Raw genomic sequence first — 11,876 nt, forward strand, 5'->3', positions numbered from 1 at the left:
AATTGTTAAGAAATCATATTGGAATTTTATTTCTTTTCACCTGTACAGTAGCCTATTAAAACGTCAAAATAATAAATAATATAACGCTAAACATAAAACGCTGCATCCTCTTCTCTGGTTACATAAGACGAATAGGTAGGTGTAGGTTTATCAACAAATATTAGCACATCGAAAACCTATAAATGAAAATCTTATTTAAGTTTAGCAAAAAACAATAACATTGAGATATAAAAGCTGTGCCATATGCATATTGTTTCATCGCAACCACCAGTTGAGTTCAAAATGCAGGATTGCATTGTAAAACTCCGCCATTCTGCTGTCTACAGCGAGTTGAGTTTTCCGATCGGTTTTGCTATTACCAACTACATCATCTTCTAGGAGTTCCAGTTGACTTGTAGTCTTGTTCTTCAATTTGAACGACAACATTTGACGAGCGGTTTGGATAGTAACTATTAAATCCTTAAAATCCACTTTAGGGACTTTATTGATTTCTCGGACAATGTTGATGATAACTGTAAAAAAAAGGTATTCCGATGTCAGATGATTTAATGTGTTCTTAAGTCAATCACTTAACACCCATAACTGCAACGAGATTCGTGAGATGACCAAATCTCGGACGCTTGTCGTTCCCCCTTCTTTTCCATTGAATTTTTGTGCAAAGAGTGTTGGTAAACAGTTTGCTCATCAACATTTTGGAAATTTGGTCTCGCGATGACATTGTTTTTAGGATCTTGGAGTAAAAGGCGCAATATTGAAAAGCAAATAATACAATGTTAGCTCTGAATTTTAAAAATACATTCCAACAATTCTCAAAAACTCGCAAAACTCACCATGGCAATGGACAGATCGTTGTTTGCCAATGCCGAATTCAGATCTTCTATTTCGCTGTAGTGCTGAAGGGTAAGTTTGACATTTGATGTCAACACTTTTCAAAATGATGAAAATGCTCGAGAATAGTGGTTTCTATAGAGAAATCGTTAGTCTGATGGGCGCGATTACTTTTGTTTATAACAGCAACAACTTCTTCGAAGAGTTTGATTACTTTTCTTCTATACTGGTTTTCTGTAGACATAAATTAAAATATCAGAAAAAATTGACACACAGCTTTGGTTTCAGCTTACCGGACAAATCAGCTGATTCACTTGCTTTTTCTACTACGTTTCTTTTTGAGCCAGGAGGCTGTATACTTTTATTGCCGTTAGTTGGTCATATAGAACAAGCTATATATTTATTTAAAAATAGTAAAGACAAAAAAATAATAATTTTACTAGACTGGGCACTTGCTAACACTCGAGGTAACTCGAGGTAACATTCTGGCAGTGGCAGATGATGATGGCTGCTGAGTTGGAACTTCACACACTGTGTTGGCTAAGGTATTAGAAACTGGTAGACAACGACTCAGAGAATCTGTAACCGAGACACTTGCAATAGACGAAGCACGCAATGAATCTCTTGATGGGGGCGCAGTATTTTCTAGTTGTCGTACACCTGCCGGCATCAAATTTGAAGTAGAAGATTGCGGAGTTTCTGCCCATCTGCCTGTACTTTGTCGGGAAGATCCCGACGCAATCGATGGCTGAAAACCTTTAAAAGGGGAACATTAAGTGTGAGATTAAATGCAAAAACAAAACATTGAATACCAAACACTAATTTACTTGACGATCCCTGCTGATTTCCATAGCGACGTTGCCGATTCCGGTGGTTTTCTCATGTATTGCAATTGAAAATTTGTTCTTCGATGTCTTGTCCCGTTCTTTCAAGATAAGTGCTTTTTCGAACCTTGTAACTTGCAACAACACTGGGCTGATAGTATGCTAATGGAATTAAAAATTAGCATTGACATAAAAAATATTGTTCTAGGTTCCACAGTACCTTGCCTGGAGTGTTCATTCATATCATATTGATTTGAATCTTGAAAACTTTCTGGCTGCTCCGCTTGCTGTGTAATCTTTTCAAGTTCAATCTTCGCTTCTCTTTTAGCTTCTTCAAACGTCACGAAAAACCAAGCCATGAGTAGTTGTTAACTTGTAAGTCTTCAGTAAATTATATTATTTACTACTCACCAGCGGTTTCCGTCACGAAATCAGCAATCATTTATTCAACGAATTTTATTGTGGGAAAGCGTCTCCTACAAAAAGACATTTCACTCCATTCCTGGGGGAAGGTACCATGGAGATGAAAAGTTGGATGAGGATAAAGAACATGTTTAGACGTTAAATCAATCCAATCAATTGGAACAATCAGCACCCAAGGTCCCAATGAGCCATCACGATCCGGTTCCTAAGAAACAATTATAACATGATATGTAACATTGGTATCTAACGTTGATACTTGTTGGCCTATTAATGCTCCATCGTATCTTCCTTGCCATTCAGGATGTTCACGAAAATTAACATCTAATTCATACTAGAAGAATAAAATATTCGGCAAAATTAAAAGCATAGCCAAAAAAATTAAATTGAAAGTACTTGGGATTGACAATAATTTTATGCCATTTTCCATGCACTTGTTGTTACAATATTTTTAAAAGACAGGCAGATGTGACTTGTGATGATGAAGAGAATCGGCGTGTGCTGGTGTGAATATGCAATATGGGCAATAGCTAGCAGCAATGCGTGCACATTTTTGTCGTTCATCCCTAAATATCTTCCAAGAGCAAATAATGTAATTGTCAAATTGTTTTGTTACAAGTAATCGATACGTAATCGATTGGTAAAGTATTTTTCGTAAACAAAACAACTTGTTTTTCTTTTTCAATTGCAAAAATTTAGGTAAAAGACTAAAGCAATAAATTATTTCTGAAATACCTTTAATACTCCAAAATAATGTTATTTATTTATTAGTCAGGATGTATACTGATTCGGAAATTGAAAATATTTTAATTGCTGGTGGATATTCATGCCGACACAGAAAACGGCCTTTAAAAGATTTAGGGCCAAGATACCAATCTAAAATCAAACGGAAGGCCAATGAATTCATGGCTCTCTGGGTATCAAAAAAAGTTCCTACAAAAAATTGGAATATTATTAAAAATTGCAAGGATTTAGTGAAAAATATGGTCTCTATAAAGCAATTTCTGACAGGAATGTCACCCAGAGTGCTGCTGAATTGGTGAGTCAATCAGTACACGTTATCTAGTCACTTATTTAGCATCTCACCATCGATCTGTTGCAGTTGACTCTTCCTGAAGATGAGAATGAAGTAGAATCCCACCAGAACACACCAATACTAGATTGGACAGACTCAGTAAGATGCAACTTGCATATTATTTTGAACCCGTATTAAATTCTCACATTCAATTATATTCAAAAGGTTTGCGAGCCAACCATTGACGACGATGTACAAGACTCTGAAACTGACTCTGAAACTGGGGAAAACGATTTAAGTCCAATCAATGATACTCGTATCAAAAACGAAATCTGCCTCTGCTTGCCTCATTGCAACATTTTGCAGTTTATACAAATCAAAATCATAGCGTCATGACATATCTCTTGATGCTATTGAAACTATATGAACCAGAAGCAAACTATTCCACATTACCAAATACAGGCAAAGAATTAATAAAAATTTATGGATTTGATTGGCCATCACTTGACCAACAACAACCATCCCCAAAACTGCCTCCAGCAAGTCCGGTCGGCGATGGAAAATATTTACATTTCGGTTTAGAAAGCGCTTTTAGCGGAACATCTCCTGGCATCGTATACCTCGACGCTGATTTGTTTAATTTGTCAACGTATATGTTGATGAACCACATCTACTGCCCAAGGCGATCGTGAAAAGAGTACGTTTTATTGTATCACCTAAAATATTATTGCTCCTAATAATACAATTAATTTTTTATTATTGCCAGATTGAAGCATTTGACCCACTTTTTACAGCAAACTTAGCCCAAAAACTATTATTAAGTGAAAATCGTAGCCCAGTTCTGGAACGTGATTTGCCTCACTATGAAGTAGATGTCTTTATTGATGAATCAAAACCATTTCGGGCCAAAGATGCTGCTTCCCTCACTCCTATACTTGGGAGAATTCATTCCATTCGACCGAACTCGGAATCTAATGAAGGTACAAGAGAACTTGAAGAGACAGCTCCCTTTATTATTGGATTTTATTGTGGCAAGAGCAAGCCCAATGATATTGTTAGTTTTCTAAACCCAACAATCGACGAATTTATTCGTCTTTCTCCTGAAACTGAAGAATCTAATTTGCAAAGCAAACGATTCTTTTGTTCGGAATCTATATGCTGTACATGTTTTACAAAGACGAGAGGGCTAAGGTGCATCTGCATTTCTGTAGTTAATGGAAAACCAAAGTAGAGTTAGTAAAATTAGTCATATGTATCGGTGTAGTGGTTAATGCACAGCGTTTTTGCTTTTAAAGTCAAAGGTTCAACCCCAATCCCAAACATAATTTTTTTTTTGTCAAAAACCGTTGAACAAGCTGCCCATCTAACAATAATCGGCGGTTTCGAAGATTACTATCGGTTACTTCGTGAGAAGCGTTCCTCAACTTATAAGTTGCGCCTTCCGTTACGCATCGTATAAGTAGCGCTAAGTAGCCCTCTTTTGAACAAGTGTATGTTAATATCTTAAAGTATTTATTACCACATTTGCCATTAAACTTTCCAAATTTTATTCGTCTTTTTCACATCAAGAAAAACGCAAAAGTGAACGGTTTCCCAACAGTTAAAATATTCATTTTTTTCCTATTTTTTCAAACGCAATGGTTCTTGGACAGAATTTAAAGATTCTGCTCAGGCGACATCTTGCACAGCAGTCTCCATCATTGCATTTTTAACACCCATTTCTTTAAGTAACAGCAAGAGTGGATCATCTTTGTTTTCTTTATCATCATTCGCGGAAATATAAACTTCTATTTAGACCATATCTTCAAGAACTTGTGGATTCACACTGATTGATGATTGCATGGGAAGATTTGGAACGGAATCTTCAATGGGCAAACTGCTCATCGTCATCCCAGCCGGGAATCCTATTGTTGCCAAATTTATTAGCCACCATGCTGCTTCATCCATCTGTTTCACCATGACCACCTAAAATTTGAAATGATACTGTAGCCAGCTAACATAAGCTTCGTAAAATTACCAAAGTAAATCACCATTGATCGCGTAATGTCCCAATCTCCAAGTATTCGGCAAATTACTCGGCAAAATGTTCTCCACTTTATGGCGCAAAACCATTCTCTTTACGCAAACAAAAACCGTTCTTCTTCAAATGCATTGTTGACGCACACGTGTTTTTTTTAATGACCAGGACGAAAAAAGTGAGTACCGTGTGTCTTATCTGGTATCTATTATTGATTTTTTGCCCCACCCTTTAGGTAGAGATACGTTTTTAAAGATTTTTGAAGCCAGGTAGAAGAGACAGGAAAAATACCAAAAATATCATATCTTATCTTATCTTATCTATATAGTACGAATTTACCTCCAGCTTAGTTTAGATTTCGGATGCACCGTTGCAGCCAAACACAGGTTAAACGTTTAATGCGGAGAAAGTCCATGAAATCAATGCTTTGCAATGGAAAGTGCCAGTCTTTCTTCTAAGAGACTCCACCTTATTCATCAAAACAGTTAGGGTGGGTATCAAACTGAGACTTTCTTATCCGCCTGAAAAACGTTTAGGTGTATGTTCGTGGTCGCGTAATTTTGATGCATTCTATACGTTAGTCTATACGCCAATCACAATTATTTCCATGAAAACTACTTTAGCTTCTATAAATTGCAGTGACTCCCTGTCAAAATAAAATGTTTTAATAAATTGTTGGTCATTAAAAAACGCTTCATACTATATACTTTATCTATTCTAAACATATCCGAATAAATAGGTACCATTCTTCTTTTTACTTAGTGTGCTTTTCATCGCACCAAATTTTGTCGTCATCGCTACTTGTTAAATCGTAATTCATTTCCAAAAGATTGTTGGCTTGAAAAACAGACAAATTTCTCTTATATTTAAGTGTACTTCAACGTCAAAAAATACTACAAGTATGAGTTAGAATCCCAATATTTAAGTAGAGAATGAAAATAAGTACTTTAAATATGCGTACTTCAAGCAACGAATAGAATTCAACCCTGTTTCAGTTGAGTAGGATATATTTATGTGGTGTCAGTTCCACTGAATGATTTTCCAATAGATGTGGGATCTCTTTATTTGGAGTGCCGAAAAAACTATTCTATATAACTGGCTTGGCATTTCTAAAACATCGTGAAAGTAAAAGTACAATTATTTCCAGTGTCACAGTCACAGACTCACAATAAGTAATACTATCTTGCTTACTTAAAGTGTTTCTTGAGATTGCCTCACGAATCGTCAATAGTAGAGAGATTTTTTGGTTTTGATTGACATTCACCAACCATACAGTGTTAAAGGGAATTTCCTGGGTTAATCCTACTTTTGTAGAAAGTAAAGAATTGTTCGGGATAATTTAAGCGTCTATATTGCGTAGTAATATTTGAAGTGTTCAGCAAATCAGGATTAGTGTCAGGACTTTCTAAAAATTGTTCGACAAGTCACCATCACCAGGTGATTAGTACCGCGTTACTGCGGTGCAGTACTAAAATAGAGAATCGTGGTAGATCCCAGAGGTAATTCCGTAGCACCACGGTAATATTGCGGTATTTGGTTGAACGCGGTAATTCCAACCATGCTTATGAATTATACCTTGTGTTATCTCTTTTAAGACCTTATTAGATCTCTTTTAGAGATCTTAACTATTTTAAAAGTATGGCAAATCGCGAGACTAAAGGGGTTTGTCGTGACCAAGGGAGAAGGGCAAACCTTGTTTAGAAGCTTCAAACACATTAGAGCCAACCCCAGCGCCAGCACAAAATTGTGTTCAACCTCGCTACATAGATACACAGCAGCCGTACTACGATATCCACAAATTTTCTGTTGATCAGCCACTAAAATGTAGTCAATATTTTTTTAGAATTGAACAAAAAGCGGCATTAGGGTCCAGACCAACGTTTAAGGCATATTGGGATGTATTTTGAGGGGGTAGCTGAAATATGGTGTATTGTTGCTTGATAACGCGACTACAACTGCCAGAAACATTTGATGCCTTGCGCCAATAACTCCTCCGCGCATTTAAACCCGTAAATTATTAGGTGCATCTGGAGACGAGGCTCCGCTCAAGAGTCCAGGGAAGGGAAGAGTCTTTTATCAACTACTTTCACGACTTCCTCTTTTTGTATCCCCGTATTGGCCACAGAATGTCCGAAAAGGGTAAGAATAGACATCTTTTTTTAGGACTATTGCCAGCTACCGTTCAAAGAATGTATCGTTTTATGAGGTCCAAATATAAAACCAAACAATTTATTCAAGAAGTCCCAAAACGAGTGGAAGATATCGCGTCAAAACGAGAAAAAGCACTGGATGCCGTATCACCAACTGAAATTGTACTGCTTCTAAAAAAGTAAGAATTCGCCCGGGTTACACATCGCCTAGTAGTCATCAGGGGACGCGTGGCGTTAAGACACAAGAATTGAATCAGCTCGAAAAATGGATCTTAGAAAGTGTGTCAAATACTATTGAACAAGTGAATTGTCATGGGACGTTCCACAACCAAAGCGATCGAGAACAACAAGTAACTAATTATCACGGAAACGGACTAGGGATGGGTGACCAATCTCTAACGCGTATGGAAAAACGGGGATATGTCACAAGATTTTGTGGATTGTAGTGTGACAAAAGTATAATTTTGAAGGTATTGTAGCTAAGGAAGCGGGAATTTCTTTGATTTCTCCTGAATATTTGAGAAATCGGCGCCGAAAAAAACAGACAAAATTCACCGCCACAATAGTTTGACGGGACCAAAAAATCCCTTCATTTACCCAATATTTTAATATTCATTATTATGGATATTGGAAGAGGATATATTATGAAAATGGAGTTTCTGGAAACCAAGTTATTTCGAAGAAGATAGGTTTTCCTATATCCTTAGACCAAAACAAACTTTTGCTCAAATTTTTGCAGCGGAAACAGCACTCGTTTTTTAAGTTCGTTTGCAGTCATTTGAAATTGATGGTTTTATTTACATTGTTCTTTATTACTACCATATTCTCATTAAGCGCTGATGCAACAATATATTATTTCAAATGAATTTCATCATAGGTCCCATGCAATCACTTAAACACTTTAAAAATCAACTACTTAATGGCTGTATCTCACTTAAACTGAAGTTTCCTTAATTAAAGTCTTAAAATTTTTTAACCACTTAATGTTTTTCTTACTTAATCAGTCATTTTCTCACTTAAAATGATTAAGTAACACAAATTGTTTGTTTTAAGTGGGGAAATAGTGCGTTAAGTAGAGATAATAAGGTTTAAGTGGGAAAAAGAGGACACAGAAATTTTTTAGTATTATTATCTTCCTTAAAGACTTAAATTTAAGTGGATTGCCGCTGCTGTGCAGTCTCTGTTTGGAACAATAACTTTTTATGAGATGGACAGCATGGATAGCAGATCATTTCGTTGGCCTAATTATATCCAGATATGGAGACAACAAAATTATGTTTCTTTTTTCGCCACCGTACATCGACAAAGTACTGTTTTAATTTAACCTAAGTAATTGCTATCCCTCACACTACCATATGACAGACAAGGAGCCACGAGCCTGTCAAAATTCGTGTCGCCTCGCGGACAAGAAGAAAAAGACGCGATGTCGAACTACCGCAAATGTAGTGAGCCCAACCGTTATAAGTCTTCCCGAAGCTTCCTACTTCTGCTTTCCGCTTTCCCTTCAAATCTAGCCTCCCACTGTAGTGCAAACAGCTATATATGCTCGAAAAATGCCATAACGTGCCACACTTTCTGTTAAGATTCTCCATGCTCCGCCACCTAACGAACACAAAGCATACTCTCTATTCAACGTTGCTACCTTACTTGTCTGTGTTCGATCTACTTCACTATATATCCGAACTACTTTGTTCTTTACGTGTTTTTCTCTCTTCTCATCAAGAAAGGTATTATTAATAAACACTTTGCTATTAAGCCGACATGTGTTGAGCGTACAATATCAATAGGTTATGGGCCCAGAACGTTTAAATCTGGCTCAATCATGTCAAAGTCTGAACTAAGTCACATCGAGCAATTCAATGGAACAAACTTCCAACTTTGGAAATATAAAATGCTGGCTTGTACTCGAACAGCATGAACTACTTGACATTGTCGAGGTAACACTAATTTAAAATCACAGAGTTTTATTAGACTTTTTACTTATAGAAAACATAATTTACTATCTACAGGGTAGAGATTTGCTGCCCGTAGCCACAGTTGCTCAAGGGAATGTTACCAATCAAAAAGCCATTAATCTTTGGAAAAAGAAAGACACTAATGCGAGACTGATCTTGATGACCACAATCAGCCCCAAAGAGCAGCAGGCATTCGTAAACTGCAGATCTGCATTCGCAATATGGACAAAACTAGCTGCACAGCACATGCAGAATGCCTCAGCTAGCACCCACGTCCTTCAAGCTACAGTATGTTAAAGGTCATACCATCATGCAACATATTACTGCTATTGAGGGGATGGCTCAACAGCTGGATGACTTGAATCAATCCATGAGTCAATCCCAGATCATGACGAAGATAGTATCGACTTTACCCTCAAGCTACAGACACTTCATGACTGTTTGGGACAATTTAGCAGAAACTGAAAAAACTATGCCGCATCTAATCACGAAGTTTATGAACGAGCAACATCGTGAATTGAACTCGACTGAAGTCCTCAGCAATCAACCAAGACAAGCAGAAGCTCTAGTTGGAGCAGCAAAACGCCCTAATGTTTCAAAACCAGAAAGAAGAACTCTAGATCGTGGATACGAACGTAGTGACAAGCGTATCCGTACTGCATGCAACTTTTGTGGGAAATCAAACCACGATCAAAGCACTTGCTCACACAGAATCAATGCTGAAGCAGGCATCATAGAAGAACAATGCTCTTACTGCCACAACTTTAATCACGGTCCATTAACATGTAGGAAAAAGACTTCAGATGACGCCTTGATGCTAAAAATCAACAAAAGCAGAGCTACTCTGTCTCGACCCAAACAGGACGATTTTGCCATGGCGGCAGACGACACTACCTCACTTGATCGGAACAGGTGGTACGCGGACTCGGGAGCAACTCATCATATGTACCACAACAAATCCCTCATGCATAATTTTACAAGCATTCCAGAACTGTCACGGGCACTCAGCGGCATCGGTGGCGTCACACTTTATGCCCTCAGCCAAGGAGACATTCACGTCGTCACAATAGTTGATGGGACAACACAGACCACAGTTTTAAACAACGTTCTTTATGTACCCGACTTAGGAACAAACCTCCTTTCTATCACCTCCGCAACTGATCGAGGTTTAAACTTGGAGTTTCTCAAACAAACAGTCCTCTTAAAATCAAATGGTACTACAATCCTGAGTGGAAATGGAGAAGGAAAAACTCTTTACAAGTTGAACATCAGCGCCACAGCGATATCATCACAGGAACCTCAGTCGACTGCTTTAAAAGCATTCGTAAAAAAGGTTTCGTTATCTACATGGCATCCACGCTTGTCTCACACAAGTTTCTCGTCATCAGAATGATGAAAGCCGGAATTTTCAACGGCATGGATTTTGAAGACTCACAACCACCTACAACCCTATGCTTAGGATGCTCTCTTGGAAAGGCGCACAGACTTCCGCTCACGTCCGCTCGAACCAAAGCCACTGAACTAGGGGAACTCATTCATGCAGACGTATGTGGTCCAATGCAAGAGGAAACGCCATCAGGATCCAAGTACTACGTCGCTTTCAAAGACGATTACAGCGGTTACAGAGCAATATACTTTCTTAAATTGAAATCAGAGGTATTTGAAAAATTCAAGTTATTCGTCTGCAAAATTCGGAATGAAATCAAGGTTCTCGTACGGACACTCAGATCAGATGGAGGTGGGGAATTTACTAGCTCCGAATTTGAAAATTGGCTGACAAGCAAGAACATTCGAGACGAAACCAGTCCAGCACATACACCTCAACTCAATAGTGTATCTGAGCGCGACCACCGAACAATTGGCGAGGCCGAAAGAAGCTGTACCTACATGCAGAACGTTCCACTGAATTTATGGGCCGAATCTTACAACTGCGCTACCTACACTCTCAATCGGACTCCAACGGACAGTCACGTCACTCCATACGAACTATGGTTTAAGAAAAAGCCACATCTAGGTCCTCTGAGGATTTTCGGATGTACTGCTTACATCCATATTCCCAATTGTGACAGAAAGAAGCTGGACGTCAAGAGCACTCGTTGCATGTTCATTGGCTATTATGACACGACTAAGGCGTATCGTCTATGGGACCCAGCCACAAGGAGAATAAAGATTAGTCGTGATGTAAGTTTTGACGAGTTGAGCCTGGCATCCTCCTCTGACAATCCGGACATGAAACACTCGATTCCCCAACCGAAGCATTGCTGGGCGGAAGCTGCCAGTCTTCACTCCACTATCCTATTCGATGATCAAAAAGAACCAGAGTCTTATTCCCGCGCCATTTCAGACATCAACGCTGAGTCATGGAAGAAAGCTATGTCAGAAGAAATGCAATCACTAATTGACAACCACACCTTGTCCTTAGAAGAGCTACCCCCTGGCAGGTCAGCCATTGGCAGCCGATGGACTTATGCAATCAAACGATCTCTCGACGGATCCATCGAAAGGTACAAGGCTCGTTTCGTAGCAAAAGGGTTCTCTCAGAGACCCGGGATCGACTACGACGAAATATATTCTCCTGTCATTAAACTTGACTCACTTCGCGTCATCCTATCTATGGCCACCAATCGCGATCTTTCAGTGACACAATTAGATGTAAAACAGCTTTCT

At 38.4% G+C, this 11,876-nt stretch overlaps 2 long non-coding RNA genes across 2 annotated transcripts; one reads left to right on the plus strand and one right to left on the minus strand.

The window, feature by feature from the left end:
- Positions 1 to 268: 268 nt before the first annotated feature.
- Positions 269 to 1,333, minus strand: LOC124339037. Its single transcript, XR_006918000.1, has 3 exons — positions 1,122 to 1,333; positions 831 to 1,062; positions 269 to 730 (listed from the first exon to the last, which is right to left on the minus strand). It is a non-coding gene; the product is annotated as an uncharacterized LOC124339037 (long non-coding RNA).
- A 7,609-nt stretch (positions 1,334 to 8,942) lies between these two features.
- Positions 8,943 to 9,727, plus strand: LOC124321084. The gene is made up of 3 exons (XR_006914129.1): positions 8,943 to 8,981; positions 9,042 to 9,191; positions 9,264 to 9,727. It is a non-coding gene; the product is annotated as an uncharacterized LOC124321084 (long non-coding RNA).
- Positions 9,728 to 11,876: the final 2,149 nt, after the last annotated feature.

The sequence above is a fragment of the Daphnia pulicaria genome, chromosome 1, assembly GCF_021234035.1.
Source record: "Daphnia pulicaria isolate SC F1-1A chromosome 1, SC_F0-13Bv2, whole genome shotgun sequence".
NCBI lineage: Eukaryota > Metazoa > Arthropoda > Branchiopoda > Diplostraca > Daphniidae > Daphnia > Daphnia pulicaria.